This window comes from Aquarana catesbeiana, linkage group LG04 (genome assembly GCF_042186555.1).
Source record: "Aquarana catesbeiana isolate 2022-GZ linkage group LG04, ASM4218655v1, whole genome shotgun sequence".
Lineage (NCBI taxonomy): Eukaryota > Metazoa > Chordata > Amphibia > Anura > Ranidae > Aquarana > Aquarana catesbeiana.
The window spans coordinates 619,040,187-619,061,731 of record NC_133327.1 but is presented as its reverse complement, the minus strand read 5'-3'; the positions used below and the strand labels follow the sequence as shown (position 1 = coordinate 619,061,731).

General features: G+C 44.3%; 1 protein-coding gene across 2 annotated transcripts in view; it reads left to right on the top strand.

The window, feature by feature from the left end:
- Nucleotides 1–12,014: 12,014 nt before the first annotated feature.
- Nucleotides 12,015–21,545, top strand: part of COQ8A (coenzyme Q8A) — a 90,689-nt gene continuing 81,158 nt past the window's right edge. The window contains exon 1 of one of the 2 annotated variants that reach the window (XM_073628300.1): nucleotides 12,015–12,166. The gene's annotated coding sequence lies outside the window, so the exon portion shown is untranslated. The remainder of the gene's footprint in view (nucleotides 12,167–21,545) is intronic. The other variant, XM_073628301.1, reaches the window with a different exon arrangement.

The window sequence follows — 21,545 nt, the reverse complement described above, 5'->3', positions numbered from 1 at the left end:
GTAGCAGAGAAAGTATATTGTGTTATTGCATGGGACTGTTTTATGTCTCTGGTACTCCTGGACATTCCCTTCCTTATTATATAAAGAACTGATTGAGATGGAAAGCAACAAAGTTACAACAGAATTCATTTCTGCAGAAAAGCGGAAAGAAGGAAACAAATTATCAGCAAGACGATAACCACAGTTTTATGCGGTGATAAGAAGTCTACGCTTATGAATCCAGCTTCAGTGTGTCTGCTGTTGTAAAGTGGAACCGAACTCAAGAAGCAAAAATGATTATATGTTAGAGGGAAAATGGGTTACAATCTATTTGGGTATTAGAGAGGATACAGGAGCTGGAAGAGCTCACAATCTATTAGAGAATGTGCAAGATAAACAGAGAGATATACAGAATATGAGAAAATCTATTAGAGTATAAGGTCCCTTTCACATGGGCTTTCCGATCAGGTCCGCTTGTCAGTTTTTCAGGCGGACACAATCAGAGCCTCCATTCACTCCTATGGAGCGGCAGATGTCAGTGGTGACATGTCCGCTGTTACCCGCTGCTATCCGATCTGATCCCGTCTGTGAAATCCAGACGGGTGGTGACCCTATTTTCCATTCATCTGGCGGATCGGATTTGATGAAAACAGACAGGCGGTCCATTTTCATCCGATCTCCCTATAGAGGAGAGCAGAGATCTGACAGGTCCGTCTCAGCACAGTGAGCGTAGACGGACCTGTCATACACCTGCTCATCGGGGATCAGTGGATCGATCCCCCGCTGAGCAAGCGGAGTCCGCCAAGCGGACAAGCCCAAGTGAAAGGACCCTTATGCCGCGTACACACGACCGAACTTTACGGCAGAATAAACGCGATGACATACGACGGGACTAGAAAAAGGAAGTTCAATAGCCAGTAGCCAATAGCTGCCCTTGCGTCATTTTTGGTCCATCGGAATAGCATACAGACCAACGTTTTTCCCGATAGGAATTGATTCCGTCAGAAAGATTTAAAACATGTTCTATTTCTAAGGTCTGTCAAAATTTTCGAAAGAAAAAGTCCGATGAAGCCCACACACGATCGGAATGTCCGATGAAATGATTCCATCGGATCTTTTCTGCCGGAAAGTCCGGTCGTGTGTACGCGGCATTAGAGAGGATACTGAATGTGGAAGAGCTTACAATCTATTAGAATATAAGGGAAGATATTGAAGGTGGAAAAGCTTACAATCTATTGGATCATAAAGTAAAATACTGAGGATGGAAGAGCTTACAATCTATTATAATATAAGGAGGATACTGAAGGTGGGGGAGCTTAGAAATCTATTAGAATATATAGGAGGGTACCAAGGATGGAAGGGCTTACAAGCTATTAGAAAATAAAGAAGGATAGTGAAGGTGGAAGAGCTTACAATCTATTATAATATAAGGGAGGATACTGAAGGTGGAAAAGCTTGCAATCTATTTGAATAAAACAGAGGATACTGAAGGTGAAAGAGCTTCCAACCTATTAGAATAAAAGGGGGGTATTGAAGATAGAAGAGCTTACATTCTATTGGAATATAAATTAAGATACTGAGGATGGAAGAGCTTACAATCTATTAGAATATAAGGGAGGATACTGAAGGTGAAAAAGCTTAGAAATCTATTAGAATATAAGAGAGGATACCAAGGGTGGAAACGCTTACAATCTATTAGAAAATAAAGGAGGATACTGAAGGTGGAAGAGCTTCCACTCTATTGGAATATAAAGTAAGATACTGAAGGTGAAAGAGCTTAGAAATCTATTAGAATATAGGGGAGGATAGTGAAGGTGGTAGAGCTTCTAATCTATTAGAACGTATGGGAGGATAGTGAAGGTGGGAGAGTTTACACTCTATTAGAATATAAAGGAGGATACAGAGGGTGGAAGAGCTTGCAATCTTTTGTCATATAAAGAACATACTAAACAGTGCCAGCCAGTGGAAAAAATTTTTGGCGGGGCAGCAAACAGTATGCCAACCCCCCTCCCCGGTCAGTTGGTAGCATTTACCCCAACACCGGCAGCTTCCCCTGCTCGGTGGCCTCCCGTTTTCCTGCTCTCCACAGGTCATCCACGGTGGTGGCGGCTTCTGTTTCCTCCCTCCTGCTCGGCCGCCAATCGGGAGTCTTCTCTTTTCGGCCAATCGGAAAACGGGTCTCACACCCGCTTCTGATTGGCTGGATTGAGGATCAGTGTTTCAACAGTGAATATTAAGTTGTAACACACCTGGTTGGGATCTAAGTGCCTCTGGCTCTAATCAGGTGCTTCAGAAAAACCCCTGGCCGCTGTAATTCATGCACTCTGTGCCATAAAATGGTCCGGACACATGAATAGGAGGTGGCCACGGTGGAATTGGATAGGTTCATGCTATGCATGAATATATCCATTGCATATAGGGGGTGGCGTGGAGAAAGGGGGCAGCCCTAATGGATGGGCCGCCACTGATACTAAAGGTGGAAGAGCATACAGTCTGTTAGAATATAAAGAAAGATACCAAAGGTGGAAGAACTTACAATTTTACAACAAAAACATCGTTAGGCATTATTGCAGGCTATGGGGCTAAAAAAATGGATTTTCAAAATTCCAGACTGTGCATTTATAAACAAAGAGCACACTCATATAAATAGCTTTTGGCTTTCGTATTTATTACTGCATTTTGTGGTTTTCCAGAGTTCTCCATTAAAAGGAAATCACAGTGTAATTTCAACAAGCACATATTTAGTAATGTTTGCTGCATTTGTCATTAAGTGATTTTAAGCGACCCTGTCGTTATGTTGTAATGTGCCAAGCTGTAAGAGAAGATGTTCTATACTTACCTATCCATTGGGTGGCCAGTGAATTTTTCATTCTCTTGCAAAGCTCTTGGCACTGCCTCTATGTGACACTTTCAGGTGTGTTGGATAGCGTGTCCCCACTACATGATGTCACTACAGGGGACACCAGCCAGCAGGGGGAATTATATAGAGCTGCAGTGTAGCTTGTTTCTCATAGCCATGGCATCTGGAGCTCTGCAAGGTAGCAATCAAGTTCACTTACCTCCCTTCCAGTAATGTTCACCATTTTACAAACTTGCATTCCATGTTTTCTTGGTGGAGTAAATACAGAGATTTACAGTATATATAAACCACTAGAGTGTGTTCTGTATTTGATTCTGCTTCATTCAGCTTCCATGACTAACAACTGCTCAGATAAGGTGGATGCATTTGGGGCACCTTCCTTGGCTGAAAAGAATAGGAGGGTTTAGTTCCGCTTTAATGCACCCCACCTTTTGGGCAGTCCTACTGAGATCATGCCCACTTTCTGGGTGTTCTGATACGGAAATGTCAAATTTCCTTATTAAAGTTGGCTCACGATATCTAACAATGGATTTGAAGTCTACTTACCGTAGCTGACTTCATACCAAAGGTATGTCATTACAAACTGACCAAGCCCTTAAAAGGTCATGTTGCTTGCAGTGGGGGGTTGAACATTTCCTTACACACAAGTCCAATATAAAACAGCTATAACTTGGAATATTCAGTCTCTACCAGGGCAAGCATGTGCCTGGGTCCAATTATCTGCACCATGCCATATGAAAGCGGGCAGAACTCCATTGCAAAACAGCATCTTTAGTTTAAGTATTCTTGTATATCTTCTAACATTATTACATTTGTTATCTGTACCTGTCAATACTTAATTAGCCCCCGATCACACCGATGCGACTTGTCATGCGATTTGACAGGTTAAAATCGCATGACAAGTTGTACCCTATTGTCAGCAATAGAATTGTTCAAAACGGTGCAAATCTGACTTTTCGGTGCTGCACTGATTTGAAAAAAGAAAAAGGTTCCTGCACTATTTTTATGATTTAAGGTGCGACTTGCATAGACATCTGTGCATGAAGTCGTACAGATGTCAGCCAAGTTGCACTGACCTGCGGCTTTGAAATCATGGGACTTGAAGTTAAGTCGCACAATTTCAAAGTCGGATTCAGTTTGAACGGGGGCTAAATGTTATACTTTAATATATACGTATACGTATTTGTATGATCTCTCTTTGCACATTTCAAATACAACCCCAAAAACTTAAACTATCAAGTAACCGTGATAAAACACATTCCTATCCAGATAACACCAACTTTCTGGGCAGTCCTACCCTGATCACACCCACTTTCTGGGCAGTCCTACCCTGATCACACCCACTTTCTGGGCAGTCCTACCCAGATAACACCCAATTTCTGGACAGTCCTACCCTGATCACACCCACTTTCTGGGCAGCCCTACCCAGATAACACCCACTTTCTGGGCAGTCCTACCCTGATCACACCCACTTTCTGGGCAGCCCTACCCAGATAACACCCACTTTCTGGGCAGTCCTACCCTGATCACACCCACTTTCTGGGCAGTCCTACCCTGATCACACCCACTTTCTGGGCAGTCCTACCCAGATAACACCAAATTTCTGGACAGTCCTACCCTGTTTACACCCACTTTCTGGGCAGCCCTACCCAGATAACACCCACTTTCTGGGCAGTCCTACCCTGATCACACCCACTTTCTGGGCAGTCCTACCCTGATCACACCCACTTTCTGGGTGGTCCTGCCTAGATCACACTCTAGATCACACACACCCCTAATTATGCTGGTGTTCTGTCAAATTCTCCACCCACTTAAAAACTCCAACCACGTCACTTCTTTTTTATTTAAACCATCAATAATTGGAGATTTTGACGAATTGCCGTTTGGACACAACACCGACAACCGAATACAGTCCGGTACAGGAACATTTCGCTGTTTTGACAGCACAGCGGCTAACGAGGACAAAGTTGTCGCAGCCTCCGAGGTGGCTATTTTGTTGGCCAGTATCGATGTGGAGTAACAATCTCCGCTCATAATATCATGCACCAGACTGTATATTCGGTTGCTGATGTTGTGTCCAAACAGCAATTTGTCAAAATCTCCAATTACCGATGGTTTAAAGAAATCGGAAGTTAAGTAGTTGGAGTTTCTGACGAGTTGGATATTTTGACAGAACACCAGGGTTCTGTCAAAATAGCCAATTCATCAAGGTCTCCAATTACATCACTTCCGCTTACTGTAAACCATCAGTCATTGGAGATAAAGCATCAGTACTTGGAGATTTAGATGAGTTGCTGTTTTTGCACAACACCAGTGTTTCGTCACATTCGGCTACCCATCACATTTTGCTACCTGCTGGAGTGCGCATGCGAGACGCCACCATATGCGTTCCAACACTGTTGTAAGACACTTTGCCACAGGGCCCCTTGGGGGCTCGCTTCGCTCGCCACGCTTCAGGCACGGCCTCACTTCGCTCGACATAATTATATTCTAACTCTGTGTCCACTTGGATGGTGGGGCTTGAACCTGGACTCAGGAGTGTGGCCACAAAATTCTGCGCAAGCGCAGATCGCCACAGTGTTGGAATGCATATGGCTGTGTTGCGCATGCGCCGTCCAGTGGGAAGCCAAATATGATGGGTCGCCATATGTGACGAAACACCGGCAAACGTGTACACTCTGCTACATGATATTATGAGTGGACATTGTTAGTCCGCCCGATACTAACCAGCAACATGGCTGCCTCCAAGGCAGTGACTTTTTCCTCCTTTGCCGCTGTTTTGTTAAAACAGAAAACTGTTTCATGTAGCAGAGTCTATACGCTTCCCGGTGTTGTGTAAAAACAGCAATTCATCTAAATCTCCAATTACTGATAGTTTACAGTAACCGGAAGTGATGTCATTGGAGATCTTGATGAATTGGCTATATTGTCAGAACACCGGGACAGCCCGCTTTCTACCATGATCCCCTCAGCGCATGCTTGGTAACTCATGTAAGGGTGATGCTGTGATCTCAGGATCACCAGGACAGAACACCTAGATGCAGGACTGTTCAGGCAAATCCGGGACTGATGGCATCTATGGATTGGCCGGGCCAGGGTGCGGTAATTCCCGCACATGTCCAGCTCAGTGTACATGCACAGAAAACATATAGCAGAATGACGGCCGGGCGGTTCAGTTATCATGACTGGGCGTCATATGACGTCCTGCAGGATAACAGCCGTTGCGCGCCCATGGGGGCGCGCATCGCGGTGGTCGGTGGTGCCGTGTGTCAGTCTGACACACCGCTACACCAGTCTCAGTAAAGAACCTCTGGCAGAGGCTCTTTACCACGTGATCAGCCATGTCCAATCACGGCTGATCACAATGTAAACAGGAAGAACCGCTGATCGGCTTTTTCTCACTCGCGTCTGACAGACGCGAGTAGAGAAGAGCCGATCGGTGGCTCTCCTGACAGGGGGGGTCTGCGCTGATTGTTTATCAGCTCAGCCCCCCCTCGGATGCCCACATAGGACCACCAGGGAAGCCGCCAGGAGCACCAGGGAAGCTCCTAATATGTGGATGGCCAGGTACATCCCCCATCGCCATCCACATGAAAATTAATGCCAAACATATGCCAATCAGTGCCCACAAATGGGCACTGACTGGCACCTCTATGGCACAATAAAAATCAGTGATGCCCAGCACTGCCACCCATCTGTTTCATCAGTGCCACCTATCAGTGCCCATCAGTGCCACCTATCAGTGCCACCCATAAGTACCCATCAGTGCCACCCATAAGTACCCATCAGTGCCACCTACGAGTGCCCACCAGTTCCGCCTATGAGTGCCCATCAGTGCCGCCTATGAGTGCCCATCAGTGCCGCATACCAGTGCCATCTATGAGTGCCCATCAGTGCTGCCTATGAGTGCCCATCAGTGCCGCATACCAGCGCCACCTATCAGTGCCCATCATCAGTGCCCATCAGTGCCACCTCATCAGTGCCTGTCAGTGCAGCCATATATTTGTGCTCGTCATTGAAGAAAACATACTTATTTACAAAAAAATTTAACAGAAACAAAGAAAAACTTTTTTTTTTTTAATTTTCGGTCTTTTTTTATTTGTTGCGCAAAAAAAATAAAAATCGCAGAGGTGATCAAATACCACCAAAAGAAAGCTCTATTTGTGGGAACAAAATAATGAAAAATTTGTTTGGTTACAGTGTAGCATGACCCTGCAATTGTCATTCAATTTGCGACAGCGCTGAAAGTTGAAAATTGGCTTGGGCAGGAAGGTGTCTATGTGCCTGACCTGCAGCTAAGCACTATAACCCAGATACAGGGCACAAAATAAAAATGCAAAAAATAAAGTGCAGCGCTAGGTTTAAGCACAAGATGATCCTGTGCATAAAAACATATATGAAAGTAAATATAACACTGTATAACCTGTGTAACCACTTGCTTACTGGGCACTTAAACCCCCCTCCTGCCCAGACCAATTTTCAGCTTTCAGTGCTGACGCATTTTGAATGACAATTGCGCGGTCATGCTACACTGTACCCAAATGACATTTTTTATCATTTTTTTCCCACAAATAGAGCTTTCTTTTGGTGGTATTTAAGTACAGCTGAGATTTTTATTTTTTGCTAAACAAACAAAAAAAGATGGAAAATGTTGAAAAAAAAAAATCATGTTTCATATATATATATATATATATATATATATATATATATATATATATATATATATATAGTTTGTTATAAAATTTTGCAAACAGGTAATTTTTCTCCTTCATTGATATGCACTGATGAGGCGGCACTGGTGGGCACTGATAGGCTGCACTGATGGGGACAGATAAGGCGGTACTGATGGCCACTGATGGGTGGCACGGATGGGCACTGATAGGTGACACTGATGGGCGCTTATGGGCACTGGTAGGTGGCACTGATGTGCAGCATTGTTGTTGAGGCACTGATTGTGGGCACTGATGGGTGGCACTGTGGGCACTACTGGGTGGCACTGATGGGTGGCGCTGGTAGGCGGCACTGCTGCCTATTGCTAGATGGCACTGGCAGGGGGCACAGGGGCTCTGGCGGCAGATCTCCCTGATCGGGACTGATGTCCCTCTCACGGCCACCGGTGATTGGCTTTTTTTTCCTCCTCGCGCTGTCAGCGCGAGGAGAAAAAATAGCCGATTACCGGCTCTGTTGACATCACATGATCAGCTGTCATTGGCTGACAGCTGATCATGTGTTAAGGGGTCGGGATCGACCCGTTACTCTGATCTGTGATCAGGCGAGTCTCATAGACTCGCTGATCACGAAGTGTGCCGCGCGCGCCCTGCAGGGGGCCCGCAGGCCGTCAATGGACGTCGTCCCGGCAAAGCAGGTCCGCGCTGTAGTCGTCATTCGGCTATAGCGCGGATCTCAAGTGGTTAAATTAAAGTGCAATATGACCATCAACATTAAATAGCATAAATTCAAATAAAGTGCAACTATACAGTGCACATATGATGATTTGTATTATACGCAACCAAAATATTTAGTTTTAGTGCGATCCCATGCGACAAATGCAAAATTAAAAACAAAGTCGCATAAAAAACGCACAAAAGTGCAAACAATATGCAAATTGTAAAGTTTAGGCACAAAAGATGAGAACATATGTGAAGAAAATATAACACAATAATAAATGTGTAATGTGACTATAATCTTAAGTAGCATAAAGTCAAAGTGCAACTATACAGTGCAAATGTGATGGATTGTGTTATATACAACAAAAAACACTAAATTAAATATTTTGGTTGTGTATAATACAGTTCATCATATGTGCACTGTATAGTTGCACTTTATTTGAATGTATGCTAATTAATGTTGATGGTCATATTGCACTTTAACAATACAGTGTTATATTTACTTTCATATATATTTTTATGCACAGGATCATCTTGTTCTTAAACCTAGCGCTGCACTTTATTTTTAGCAATGTTTTGCAAACCTGAGTTGAATTTGAACTTTGCATAGAAATATTCTGGGAGGCCGGATCTGCGGCATGTACACAGATATAGTATCAATAGATGTATTTTTCTAAAGTAAAAACATCCGGATCTCTCTAAACTCGTTCAACTAGTTCCTTGAGCTGCAGAAACATATTTTGCTGTGGAGTAGACTCCACCTCCCCGTGTATTGGTGGAACTTTCTCTGCATCCCAAGCCCTTTCATAATATTGGTTTAGGGCGGGGTTCTGCCTTATTCTGTGTTTTTACTTTGAGGAAGGAAGATATCGCCACTTCGGTCTCCCGACTTGATTGGTTATCTCGCCGGAGATGACAAACAGCGGTCAGTTCTCCTTGTATCAGCAAAGGAAAAACAAAGTCAAAGCCAAATCAATGCTTCCAGGGGCAGGACTGCATGAGGATGACTTTTCAAAGGGCAATCACAGGGAGTTTTTGGTGAATAAAAGAGGGGCGATCATTGGGTTTATTTTGTATGTTAGGTGCATGCAATGTAACGTGTAACAATTCCAGGTATGTATTACTTCTCACAGAGATCACAGGGCTCCCGCTGACAAGTCTTCCTCTGCTTTACTCTCCAGAAGCACAGAACCATCTTTATTCAGGTTCACCATCTACTTCCTCGACTGAGATGCTTGCTCAAAGATCACACAATCCTGTAAATCTTGGTGTATGTGTGTGCAGATCTTGGCTGCATTCACGAATGTCTGACACAGATCAGCCCCTGCTGCAGCCTTTTACTTTGCCTTCTTTGCAGGTGTGCTGTTAAAAAATAGGTGGTTGACTTTCTCTGTCTCCAGACCAAGCAGCTGCGCATTAACCTGGCCAGCGCCCATGTTAATATACACCAAGTGCCAGTTCTCCCCACAAAATCATCCTCTAGATCCGTTCTGGATGCATTTTTGATGCGTTTTACCACATTCCAATACAGTTCTGTGCAGGAAATAAGCAGCAGGTTGTATTTTTTATTGGAACTGAAAAGCACTGGAATGCAGGGTGGTGGTGTGAACGAAACCATGGAACCCATATAACAAGGATGTGCAATTAGCGGACCTCCAGCTGTCAAACTACAAGTCCCATCATGCCTTTGCCTATGGGTGTCATGTTTGTGGCTGTCAGAGTCTCGCTATGCCTCATGGGACTTGTAGTTCTGCAACAGCTGGAGGTCCGCTAATTGCATATCCCTGCCATATAACCTACTTTCAGTGCTTTATTGATGCAGAGAAAAAAAAAAAAAAAACAATTGCTGCTCTGCATGTGGTGTGAGCGGTCGCCAAATGCAACCCATTGAAATTACCAGCACCAAGCGGCAAACATGAGCCAAACGCTTGGCTTGCACTTCAGTATTCCCATTCATTATCTCTGTTCTGCTGCAAAAAAGAAAAGCATTCAGGACTCAGGAGGTGGCAGCATTGCTTATGGAATGCCTGGCAGCCACAGCTCTACTGCTCTCTGAATAGCAATCCATTGGAGATTGCTTTTCAGAGAGTGTCACACTAGTATAAAAGAGCCATTATAGTTGTCTGAATGTTTTCTCACACAAACATACGTTCATCTGCATCATTCCACTCACTTTCAAGACCAAAACTTTAGTGAATGAAAATTGAAAGTGATTGTATCACGAATAACGGATGACTCCATACACCACTCCGGCTCAATACTGTTCAGACTTTTCCATTTTCAATTTGATCCTACAAAATGAGCCAATAGTGATGAAGAAAAACAATCATTGCTGATTCGATCGGAATATCAAGATGATCTTTCATCATTTGGATCATTATGTGTATGGATGAACGTTGGCGATGTTGCAAACAAAGCACCAAACATGTCTTATATCTCAGAACAATCATGTCTGTGCTGCAAAGTTGAGAGGAGTCTGGCTGGTTGTTATAGGCAACCCACATTTTCCTATTTGGCACTTTCAGCACACACCAGTTCCACACTGCAGTTCACAGTTAAAAATAAAAGGCTTTTGGCTGGTTGCTATGGACAACCAGCAAACTTGTTAGCAGCATCCATTTCACACACCAGTCCAGTTAAAAAAATGAAAGCAGCCAGGTTGGTTGCTATGGGCAACCAGTTGTTCTTTATTCAGCATCTTCTACACACACCAGTCTCCCATTTCAGTGCACAGTTGAATAATGAAAGGCCTCTGGCTGGTTGCTATGGACAACCAGGAGTCCTCTAGACAGCTTCTTCTCTACTGCACAGATGAAAAAAATAAAAGGCCTCTGGCTGGTTGCTATGGGCAACCAGATGCTCTTTATTCAGCATCTTCTACACACACCAGCCTCCCATTTCAGTGCACAGTTGAATAATGAAAGGCCTCTGGCTGGTTGCTATGGACAACCAGATGTTCAGCATCCTCCACACACACACCAGCCTCCCATAGCAGTGTCACGTTGAACATAAAAGGCCTCTGGCTGTTTGCTATGGAGTTTGGTTGCTATGGGCAAACAGATGCTCTTTATTCAGCATCTTCTACACACACCAGCCTCCCATTGCAGTGCACAGTGGAAAATAAAAGGCCCCTGGCTGTTTGCTATGGGGTCTGGCTCGTTGCCATAGACAACCAGGAGTCCTTTGGTCAGCTCCTTCCTCCATTGCAGTGCACAGTTGAAAAGGCCTCTAGCTGGTTGCTATGGGAAACCAGATGTTCAGCATCCTGTACACACACCAGCCTCCCATTGCAGTGCAGTTGAAAATGAAAGGCCCCTGGCTGGTTGCTAAGGGCAACCGTAAGTCATCTAGCCAGCTCCTTCCTCTACTACAGTGCACAGTTAAAAAATAAAGGGCCCTGGCTGGTTGCCACAGGCAACCATGAGTCTTCGAGCCTGCTCCTTCCTCTACTGTAGGCATAGTTGAATAATAAAAGGCCTCTGTCTGGTTGCTATGGGCAACTAACAGTTTTCCACTCCGCCCTTTCCCCACATCCCAGGCCGAGATACTGGGCTCCAGCCAGAACTCCCAGAAACTGCTCCCCTCCCCGGCCTGATAGCGAACACCTGGGACCATCACCCCGCCTCCCTATTGGCTGGCCAGAGTTGTTGTTGATCTTCCTCTGCCCGGCCCGCCCACCGAGCCAGCCCAGGGCCGCGGATTGGCCGTGCGGCGAGCGCACGCTCCGGCCACGCTCCGCAGACTGTCACCTACGTCGACCAATCGCCTTCGCACGCGGGACCTAGCGTCCGGGGGAAGCCAATAGGCGGGACGCATAGAGGAGAAGGGGGCGGGACTGTAGGAGGCCGTGTGCGCGCTGCTGGTAAACACTGAGCGCCTCGTGTGACAGAGAAGAGAGAAGGAAGCTGCACAGCACAGGGGCTCCGCACACCAGACACGGGTAGGGGGAGTGGACGTCTCCTTTAATCCCTTCTATCATATGTATGGAGTGTGTGTCTATAGACCGGGTGCAATCTGCTGCACTGTTATCCCTGTGAGAGGTTTTTTTTTTTTCTTGCAGCCCACAGAAGGAGACATCAGAGAGACCCCGCACAGCAGATTTACATTAGAAGGGGGGGGGGAGGGTCAGTCTGCAGATCTGGTCATACATGAGTAGATGGTCTGTGTGTAATAACTGCTGCTGGGGAGTTTGGGAAGCCATGGCAATGGCCACATCTGACAGATGGGCGGTCTGGCCTTTTTCTGACCCCCCCCCCCCCTTGTCATTCAGGGGCCACAGATCTGTCATCCTGAGCCACCCGGGTCCAGGACCTCCAAGGGGGAAACTGTTCACAGATGGCGGAGAAAGTCCAAACATCGCCATACACCTTACAATCTGATTGTACAACCTCCCTTCATACAAGTTTTAATGAATCGTTCAGGATTGTCCTTGTTACATAGCATTGGTAAGCCTAAAGTGGATTGTACAGTCAGATTGTATAGTGTATGGCCAGTTTTAGATTTACTGATCCTATGTAATGTGAGGACCAATCTAAACAATCCATCCAACTTGTATCCAACCTGTCAGGCCCCTACATGACCTAGTTGATGGTAGATCTAAGGAGCTTGTACAATCAGATTGTAAAGTGTAGGGTCCGCTTTAGATTGAACAAAGTTTATGTAATACGAGGACCGAACAAATCTGTCCAATCAGTTTGTACCCAGGCAAACCCAGCACTAAATTGTAAAGGAGATTGTCCAATCAGATTGGGATTGTGTGTGTTGTCTGTCGATTTCTGCATGTATGAACCTCTTAAAGGGACCCTGCCTGGAGGGGATCCTTGTATGCGGACCCCTTTATTTATTTAATGTCGGCTCCCTGCCTGTTGTACAGATTCTCTGCCTTCCCACTTGAATCTGCTGACCTGGAACCAGCATAGGGATCGGGGATCTCGGTTTTCTCCGACTCCCATTTGTTGTGATTGTTCCGGGTCTGACTCAGAAGTAATGAAGACAGCCAGGCAGCCAGTATTTTCTAGAGGCAGTGATTGGTGGATTATCTCTCTATTGTAGTCTGTCTGGTAATGTGATAATCCCTGAGGTTGTGCTGATTGTGGTCTGTCAGTGTGCAGAGTTATGTGTAATAATATGGGGGGGGGGGATTCTACTTGCTGGACTTTGTGGTGTGTAAGGAGATCGGGGGGATTCATTTGGTATTACAAGACTTTAAGCCGGCGGATAGTGAAGTTAAGACCCTCTCCACACTGATGCTCTTTTGCTACACTAAAGCGCAATATAAATACTTCCTATTGAATTCTATGGAGCTCTTCCCATCAGTGTGCTAAAAAGTCCTGCATGATGCATTCCTGGTGATTTCTATAGGAAACGCCTCAAAACGCATCCATTGTGCGTTTTTTTTTTTTTTTTAGTGATATGTCCAAGTTTCACAGGTGCATGCTGGGAGTCTGGAATTAAGAAAATGTGTTTTGTATAATAATCCATATGCTTTTTAAGTGCACCATTGTGAAAGGTCCTGCTTCTCACATTGCCAGTGTTGTGATTTGGAGGTTTTTGTCCTGTAACGTTTTGGTCATTTTTTTTTTTTTTTTTTTTTTTTTTTTTGTAAATTCATTTGACTAAGGTTCACACCACATGCGGTCCAGTGCGTTTTTTTTTTTTTTTTTTTTGCATCAAAAATGCATGGAAAGTAGGTTATATGATTTCCAGTGGCAAAGTTTACACCAGTACAGTCAGTTCCAGAAAAGAAAAGTAGAACATGCTTAATTTTTCCTGTACTGGGATGCATCAAAAAAGCTACAGACCCCAGTACTGTGGAAAAAAGAAATGGAATGCATCTGGAAACGCATCAAAAATGCACATGTAAAAAAATGTGTCTGGAATGGATCTGAAGTGCGTTTTTGTGGTGTGAACCAGCCCTAACACTACCCGGGTTGTCACCTTCTCCTATAGCAGTGGTGGTCAACTTATTTGTTGTTTTAGAAGACCTCAGGTCCATCCCCTGAACCTGCCACGTAATATTCAGTTCCGTGTAATATTACAGAACACTGCCCGGGACGGCAGCCATGCTACTGAATATGGCCAGAGACTGACGTACTACAGAGGACTCGGAGCTTGAGGAGTGGTTGGAGATGGTCATAGACTGAAGACGGGTTACATGAAACTGCTAGAGATTACAGCCCTTCACACCCTTGCACACCAGTGGACCGATTGGGTCCACCTTTCTGTTTCTCAGGGGGACCCGATCGGACCACCCGTTGTTCTCTATGGAGTGGCGGATGTCAGCAGACATGTCCTCTGGCATCCAGTCCACTAAAAACAGATGAATGGGGATACATTCGCTATCCACCAGGCAGATCGGATGACAGTCGGATGGAGGGTCCATTTCCACCTGACCGCCCCATAGAGACCAGTGGGCTGTGTCCGCTCTGCATAGCGGAACAGACACAAACCTGTCATCTGCCTACTTAGGAGGATCTGCTTGATGGCGTTCACCCCGTCTGAAAAGGGTCTTTTACAGATCAGTAAATCTCTGCTCCATATACAGCCCCCGAAAAGATCATCCAGATCTCTTAGGAAAGGTTTATTCATATTGTTTAAATGTGGTGTGTGTTTTGTTTTTTTTTAACAAATAAGTTGGAGCAGTTTATTATAATTCAAGATGATAAATAGAACAGCTCAGTCATTTTTTGAAAATGAGAAGTTGGGGAAAAATGAGGACTTGCAGGACTGCTGAGTAGCCATGCAATGGTCGGCGGTGTGACACTTCCATGTAATGTATGATGGATCCTCGCAGATCTGTCCGCACCATCTGGAGGGGTGTGGTATGCTGTGTGTACAGAAACATGCTGGCTGCTTTATTTTCTTCTCTGCAGAGTTTAAACCTGTTTTGACTTCCATGACGGAGAGTTGGGACCAGAAGGAGATGACATGGCCAGGCTGACTTTCCTGCAACTTTATCATTGCTTGAACACAGATACAGTTGAAGTAGAACATAGAAAAAAGACAGTGTAGATTACATTGTTTCTGTGTGGCAGGGTAACTTGTTGTTGAACAAATTACTTGTTAGTCTTCTGGAATTTTTTTTCTTCTAAATTTGGCACTTGGCCTCGGGTTAGTCACTGTTGGCAGAGCTTGGGGAAAAGACTGACAGAGGGAGCTGTGAATCTAGGGCAGACGATTGTGTGTGTGTGTGTGTTACACAAGGACGGTTTCAGCAGTACTCTCACACTGACACTCCATAAGGTTAGAATTGTAAATGCGGCAGAACAGACTTTTTTTAAAACATTGGTTACTATCTGTCAAGTTCAGTCGTTCAGGAGAGGTTTTAAAACATCCTGTGTCCTTAATGAGGGCAATTTAACCACTTAACAACTAAACCTTTTTTGACACTTGGTGCTTACAAGTTAAGAATCTGTGTTTTGCTTGATAATCACTTAGAACCTATATATATATATATATATATTATTTTATACACACACTTTGTAGGGGTTCTAAGTGATTATATATAAAAACATTTTTGAGGAGACCCTAGAGAATAAAATGGTGGTTGTTGCAATATTATATATATATATATATATATATATATATATATATATATATATATATATATATATATATATATATATATATATATATATATATATATATATATATATATTGTATATTGCAATATTTTATGTCACACTGTATTTGCACAGTGTTGTTTTTTTTTTTTTTTTGGGGGGGGGGGGGGAGATACACTTTAATGAAGAAAAAAACTAAACTGTAAAGTTGGCCCAATATTTTTGTATAACGTGAAAGATGATGTTAGGCTGCAAGAATCATGAGAGAATCGTGATCTTTATTCTAAGCAAAAAAAAAAAAAAATCACAATTCTCGTTTTAGCCAGAATCGCGTAGCTCTAGTTTCTATACAGAGCTGCACCAAAATCTGCATTCCCTAGTTTTAGTAAATCAACCCCAATGACTTTTTCATGTCTTTCCAAATAACAAACGCTGACTAAGAGACATGGAAAGAGTGGGGATGGTCTAGGTAGGACTAAACCAACTGCCACTAAGAGAGGAGGACAGGATTAGTAAAGAAGTTGTCGCCAGAAACCGTTGCTAAATGTTAGCATACTACTACAGAAGAATTCTAACTCGTGCAGTTCAATACAAGGCATAAAAATTGTATAAAAGTGGGGCAGAACGGAGCCAATCCTCCATTTGTCTCCTACCCTCCCCCTCCCAGACACTGCAGCTAACGGTAGGAGGGGTTCTACAATAGAGACAGTGCTGTCCATCCTGAAAGCAGTGGGCGGGACTCCGTGTCCAGGTGGTGACTGATGAGCTACAGACTAGTTAGTGACTATACTGATAGCCACACCCCCTTCAACATCTCATCCCACTGTAGTGCAAGGCTGCACAGCCTACATGAGAGTGACAACTCTGCTCTGACTTCAGGAGCAGTGCAGCATCATTGCCACTCCATCAAAGGAAGCTGCATTAGGTGGACTTCAGTGGCAGAATCAACAGCTCTTTAGGTGGAATTTGCAGAAGACTAAGAACTGTAGGTGCAAATGTTCTTCTATTTTATGTGCCCTTTCACATGGGCGGACCAATAAGGTCCTATCATTTTTTCAGCTGGACCTGACTGGACGCTCCAGTCTTTTCCATGGAGCAACAGGTGTCAATGAATATCCTATTTGATCCTATCTGTTAGGAACAGAAGGATGGGGAATGGATCGGATGGCAGTCTAGTATAAACAGACAATTGATCTGTTTACATCCCACTGCCCATAGAGGAGAGCAAGCTGTGTCTGTATCCGCTCTGCATGAGCAGAGCAGAAATGGAGCAGCCATCTGCCTACTCAGTGGGGATCAGCAGACACTCCCAACGGAGCTCACCCCTTGTGTAAAGGGGCTAAGAGCTGCAGCACCCATTCTGACTTATGCTACATGTGCTAATTATGGTGTATGCATTATGACCCCAATTTCTTTTGTAAATACTGTACTGGTGTCTGTGTGCTTCTTTCTTCTATTTTTTTTTTGTTTTTTTTACCATTGTGGTGCATTGATAGCCCATTCAAAATGAATGAGTGATGGACATTAACCCATTGAAAAAAAGAATACATTAACGCACGGTAGCATTTACAATAGTGTGAATGGGCCCTAATAGAATTTTGTTCAGAGCCTTGCCCCTCTACTATGTTTCTTTGTCAGGGGGCTTAGTTGGCGTGCTCTTTTTTTATGTAGAGGGGGCAGGGTGTATGTGTGAAAGGAGATCCGTCTAGCCTACCCCCTCTTGTTTATTTTACTGTAGAATTTATGCTCCAATGAAATGCATTTCAAATAAATTCCATGTGGATGCTTCACATCTCTGTAGAAAACGTTAGGAAAGACATGGCTTTCTATCCCACAATGCTGTACGGCTCTGATTGGGTTTATGTTGCTGAAGAACCTCTGCAGACATGGAATCGGGGGGGGGGGGGGGGGGGGGGGGGGGAGAGGGCATTCAATAAAGCTTGCAATCTAAACTAACAGAGTCATGTATGCAGAACTAGAATAGGTGAAACGTAGCTGTGCAGCGGTTGCAACACTATAGATTGTGCAGGCGTGTCTCCTAATGCTCCTGTCAGTAAGTCAGTAGGACATGGCTGAAGTTCTGCATTTGTAAGGGCTCGCTCCTCATTGCACCACACTGTTTTGGGTGGTTTGGCAATGAGTGGCGGTAGCAGGAGGGACGTCTGTTTGCTCCCGCTCCCTTAGATATATTTGCCCTTGTGGTTCCTAACCTGGTGTCTTACAGGTCTGTATTGTTGTGATTGGCTGCGTTCCCGCCTGGCTTATAAATGTCAGTGCTTGTTGGGATGTTGGAGAGGTGCTTGCCAAAGGGAGTGTTGCAATGGATTTGTTTTCTCTCCCTTTGCTTAAAGTAACATTGCTGAACAGGAATTTGTGATTTTAGGTTTCTAGCAAAAAAAAAGCGTTGCAAAATTATTGACTTCATTTTGCAGTCGTTGCAGTAAAGTGAGTTTTGTCATCATAGGATGCTGTTCTTATTGAAGTTTTTACTTTTAGTATATTTTTCAGAGCAGGTAAGAGGTCATTGAAGTGTAGACCAGATGTTACCCCCCCCAAAATTACCCTCGGGCATCCCTTTTCCCCTCTAGAGCATATTGTATCCTAGCTTTATTATTAAAAAAAAAAATATATATATATATATATAATATATATATATATATATATATATATATATATATATATATATATATATATATATATATATATATATATATATATATATATATATTTGTGTGTGGATAGATAGATCGATATCTCTATCTCCCTCACATTTTTGTAAATTATTTTATTCTATCTTTTCATGTGACAACATTGAAGAAATGACACTTTGCTACAATGTAAAGTAGTGAGTGTACAGCTTGTATAACAGTGTAAATTTTCAGTCCCCTCAAAATAACTCAACACACAGCCATTAATGTCTAAACTGCTGGCAACAAAAGAAAGTACACCCCTAAGTGAAAATGTCCAAATTGGTCCCAAAATGTCAATATTTTGTGTGGCCACCATTATTTTCCAGCACTGCCTTAAAGCGGGGGTTCACCCACACCGCCAAAAAAAAAAAAATATTAAAAGCCAGCAGCTACAAATACTGCAGCTGCTGACTTTTAATACATGGCCACTTACCTGTCCCGGGGTCCAGCGATGTCGGCAGGCGACGCCGAGAACCCGCTTGGTTCTCGGCAGCTGCCGCCGCCATCCTAGGTGAGGGAATCAGGAAGTGAAGCGTTGCGGCTTCACTTCCCGGTTCCCTACTGCGCATGCGCGAGTCGCGCTGCGCGTCCCTAGTGGTCCCCGCTCTCTGCTGGGAGCTGGGTGTTCCCAGCAGACAGCGCGGTGGGGACGGGAAGAGGCGTAGACTCCCATGGGAGTCTATGCCGGAAGTGGGTGCAAATACCTGTCTTTGACAGGTATCTGCACCCCCCCTCCCCCCTGAAAGGTGCCAAATGTGACACCAGAGGGGGGGAGGGTTCCGAAAAGCGGAAGTTCCATTTTTGTGTGGAACTCCACTTTAACCCTCTTGGGCATGGAGTTCACCAGAACTTCACGGGTTGCAACTCGAGTCCTCTTCCACTCCTCCATGACGACATCACGGATCTGGTGAATGTTAGAGACCTTGCGCTCCTCCACCTTCCATTTGAGGATGCCCCACAGATGCTCAATAGGGTTTCAGGTCTGGAGACATGCTTGGCCAGTCCATCACCTTTACCCTCAGCTTTTTTAGCAAAGCAGTAGTCATCTTGAAGGTGTGTTTTGGGGTCATTATGTTGCAATACTGCCCTGCGGCCCAGTCTCTGAAGGGAGGGGATCATGCTCGGCTTCAGTATGTCACAGTACATGTTGGCATTCATGGTTCCCTCAATGAACTGTAGCTCCCCAGTGCCGGAAGCACTCATGCAGCCCCAGACCATGACACTCCCACCACCATGCTTGACTGTAGGCAAGACACACTTGTCTTTGTACTCCTCACCTGGTTGCCACCACACGCTTTACACCATCTGAACCAAATAAGTTTATCTTGGTCTCCTCAGACCACAGGACATGGTTCCAGTAATCCATGTCCTTAGTCTGCTTGTTTTCAGCAAACTGTTTGCGGGCTTTCTTGTGGATTATCTTTAGAAGAGGCTTACGTCTGGGACGACAGCTATGTAGACCAATTTGATGCAGTGTGCGGAGTATGGTCTGAGCACTGAAAGGCTGCCCCCCCCAACCCTTCAACCTCTGCAGCAATGCTGGCAGCACTCATACATCTATTTCCCAAAGACAACCTCTGGATATGACGCTGAGCACATGTACTCAACTACTTTGGTCGACCATGGCGAGGCCTGTTCTGAGTGGAACCTGTCCTGTTAAATCGCTGTATGGTCTTGGCCACCATGTTGCAGCTCAGTTTTAGGGTCTTGGCAATCTTCTAGCCTAGGCTATCTTTATGTAGAGCAACAATTCTTTCTTTTCAGATCTTTGCCATGAGGTGCCATGTTGAACTTCCAGTGACCAGTATAAGAGAGTGAAAGCGATAACACCAAATTTAACACACCTGCTCCCCATTCACACCTGAGACCTTGTAACACTAATGAGTCACATGACAGCGGGGAGGGAAAATGGCTAATTGGGCCCAATTTGGACATTTTCACTTAGGGGTGTACTCACTTTTGTTGCCAGCGGTTTATACATTAATGGCTGTGTGAGTTATTTTGAGGGGGCAGCAAATTTACACTGTTAGGCCCCTTTTACATCTGCGATCCGCCTGTCAATTTTTTTAATGCGGATCTGAACGGTTGCTCCATACAGCTCTATGGAGCGTCGGATGTCAGCAGTGACATGTCCGCTGACATCCAATTCGCTCCGCAAAATCCAGACGGATGGATGTCCTATTTTCCCACTGTCTGGCAGATTGGATGAAAACGGACAGGCGGTCCGTAATCATCTGATTTCCCCCCATAGGGGAGAGAGGACTCTGACAGGTCTGTCCCTGTGCAGAAACGGATTTGTCATCCGCCGGCTCAGCGGGGATCAACAGAGCGATCCCCGCTGAGCAAGCGGAGTACTAAAAACGGACAGCCCCGTGTGAAAAGGGCCTTATACAAGCTGTACACTCACTACTTTACATTGTAGCAAAGTGTCATTTATTCAGTGTTGTCACATGAAAAGATATAATAAAATAGTTACAAAAATGTGAGGGGTGTACTCGCTTTTGTGAGATACTGTACGTGTGTGTGTGTATATATATATATATATATATATATATATATATATATATATATATATATATATATATATATATATATATATATATATATATATATATATATATATATATATATATATTAAAAAAAAAATAATAAAAATCTTATACCTTGTTACTGTTGTGAAAAATGGCTTTTATGACTGGCAGACACTTTGATTTGCTGGGACTCCATATATGAAATTAAAGTGGGACATGGGAGGAGTTCTGTAGTCCCACAGGTGACTGCTTAGAGTTTTAGTGCGGTAGAAGCATTGTGTTGTCAGCGCAAGAAGGATGTTAGGATCTCACTGGATGTCTAAAGCCAGCCATAGATGGATCAAATCTTGGCTGGTTCAGTAGGAACATATCCATCTATGAGCAAGCTGATCGTGCTGAAATCGATCCATCAATCAACTTCAGTACAATCAGCTTATTGTGTGTTTTTGTTTTTTCCCTCCGTACGACGCCTGCAATGATCAATAGAGCTACGGAAGGGATTCCCCCTTCAACTGTGTTAGGGGAATTGAGCGTCC